A 2,500-nucleotide genomic window follows, 5' to 3' on the forward strand; every position below is an offset into this window, starting at 1 on the left:
GGACGGCGGACCCGGAGCCCGCGGCCCGTTGGGGGGGGCGGCCGCGCGCACCCGGGGCCGAGACCCACGCCTTTCTTGCGCCGCCCGTGCCCGGACGCGTCTGCACTTAGGGGGACGAAGGGAGGCTTCGCTCCCTGCGACGGCCCCAGACGCGTCCCCCATCCCCGCACCCCACGCACCCTGAAACCCTGGGTAGTGGAACCCGGGTCGGGTCGGTGGGAGAGGGAAGGGGGGGGGGACGTTTGGGATGGCAGCGCGACCCTCAGACAGACGTGGCCCCGGGATGAACCCGGGGCCGCAACAGTGCGTTCGAGTGTCGATGATCAATGTGTCCTGCAATTCACATTAGTTCTCGCAGCTAGCTGCGTTCTTCATCGACGCACGAGCCGAGTGATCCACCGCTAAGAGTCGTACGTTTCTTTCGCTCACCGGAGGCAACCAGAGTCCGTGACCACGACTTCACTTCCGAGTGGTTCCGGGAAGGCACGCGCATTGGCTGGGCCGGGCGCTCGCGGCAGCCTGGTGGGGGCGGGGCCCCACCCGCCGCGCGGAGTCTTTGAAACCGCCGCCCCCGTCCGGAGACGGTGGTTTGGGGCGATAGGTACCCCGGCCTGGTTCGGGGTGGGTTATCCGGTTGACGAGGGGTTAAGGTAGGTTGGCCGGGGCCACCGGGGCTCCTACACGCCCACTCGTTCCGCCACCCACCCCTGCCCCCGAGCGGGGCGGCCCCGTCCGTCGAGGTGGCAGGGTCAGCGGGGCACGGCGGGGCAAGTTTCCCCGGGCATGGGGATTTGCGAGGTAACCGGGCGACACGAGGCCGGGCAGGCAGGCGGGGGCCGGCCGACATGGGAGGCCGATACGGGAGGGAGGGAAGTAAGGGGGAGGCCGCGAACCGACCCCCCCCCCAACCCCCTGTCACCCCCACCCAGCGGCTCTCCGCGGCCTGGTTCTCCTCTACCTCTTCTGACCCGACCCCGAGACGCCCCCCCCGGCCCTCGCCCTCCTCCCGGGCTTACCCCCCCGTCCCCGGCCCGCCGGAACGGGGCCGGAACCCGCCGGGAGCAGGTCTCGGCAGCTCTTCTCTTATTGGTGTCCGGGGGGGGGGGGGGGGGAGGGGGTGGGGGGGGATGGGGTGTGGGTCGGAGGCGGCCTGGTATACACGAGGTAACCCTGGCTCGCCGCCGGACGCCGGACCACATCCCCCCACCACCACCACCACCACCACCACCTTTCCACCGGGGCCCAACTTGGGGATAGACACGACGCGGGGGGGAGGCGAGCGGGCGGGGGAGGGGTGAGGCTGGTCGCCCCATCCCGCGGCACGCGCGGCCCCGGTCTGCCGTTAATGATCCTTCCGCAGGTTCACCTACGGAAACCTTGTTACGACTTTTACTTCCTCTAGATAGTCAAGTTCGATCGTCTTCTCAGCGCCTCGGCCAGGGCCGTCGCCGACCCCGGCAAGGCCGATCCGAGGACCTCACTAACCAGCCAATCGGTAGTAGCGACGGGCGGTGTGTACAAAGGGCAGGGACTTAATCAACGCGAGCTTATGACCCGCGCTTACTGGGAATTCCTCGTTCATCGGGAAATAATTGCAATCCCCAATCCCCAGCACGCATGGGGTTCAGCGGGTTACCCACGCCTCTCGGCGAAGGGTGCGCACAACGCTGCTCCACTCAGTGTGGCGCGCGTGCAGCCCCGGACATCTAAGGGCATCACAGACCTGTTATTTGCTCAATCTCGTGTGGCTGAACGCCACTTGTCCCTCTAAGAAGTTGTACGGCGACCGCACCGGGTCCCGTAACTAGTTAGCATGTCGGAGTCCTCGTTCGTTATCGGAATTAACCAGACAAAATCGCTCCACCAACTAAGAACGGCCATGCACCACCACCCACAGAATCGAGAAAGAGCTATCAGTCTGTCAATCCTTTCCGTGTCCGGCCGGGTGAGGTTTCCCGTGTTGAGTCAAATTAAGCCGCAGGCTCCACTCCTGGTGGTGCCCTTCCGTCAATTCCTTTAAGTTTCAGCTTTGCAACCATACTCCCCCGGAACCCAAAGACTTTGGTTTCCCGGTCGCTGCCGGGGCGGGTCATTGGAATAACGCCGCCCGATCGCCAGTCGGCATCGTTTATGGTCGGAACTACGACGGTATCTGATCGTCTTCGAACCTCCGACTTTCGTTCTTGATTAATGAAAACATTCTTGGCAAATGCTTTCGCTTTCGTCCGTCTTGCGCCGGTCCAAGAATTTCACCTCTAGCGGCGCAATACGAATGCCCCCGGCCGTCCCTCTTAATCATGGCCCCGGATCAGGAAACCCACGAAATAGAACCGGAGTCCTATTCCATTATTCCTAGCTGCAGCATTCAGGCGACCGGGCCTGCTTTGAACACTCTGATTTTCTCAAAGTAAACGCTTCGGACCCCGCGGGACACTCAGTTAAGAGCATCGAGGGGGCGCCGACCGGCAGGGGCCGGGACAGGCGGTAGCTCGCCTCGCGG

General features: G+C 64.4%; 1 non-coding gene and 1 pseudogene across 1 annotated transcript; both read right to left on the reverse strand.

Moving 5' to 3' along the window:
* Nucleotides 1-256: 256 nt before the first annotated feature.
* Nucleotides 257-410, reverse strand: LOC125729171 (5.8S ribosomal RNA). Its single transcript, XR_007389638.1, has one exon. It is a non-coding gene; the product is annotated as a 5.8S ribosomal RNA (ribosomal RNA).
* A 933-nt stretch (nucleotides 411-1,343) lies between these two features.
* Nucleotides 1,344-2,500, reverse strand: part of LOC125729182 (18S ribosomal RNA) — a 1,832-nt pseudogene continuing 675 nt past the window's right edge.

Source organism: Brienomyrus brachyistius, unplaced genomic scaffold (assembly GCF_023856365.1).
Source record: "Brienomyrus brachyistius isolate T26 unplaced genomic scaffold, BBRACH_0.4 scaffold553, whole genome shotgun sequence".
NCBI classification, from domain to species: domain Eukaryota; kingdom Metazoa; phylum Chordata; class Actinopteri; order Osteoglossiformes; family Mormyridae; genus Brienomyrus; species Brienomyrus brachyistius.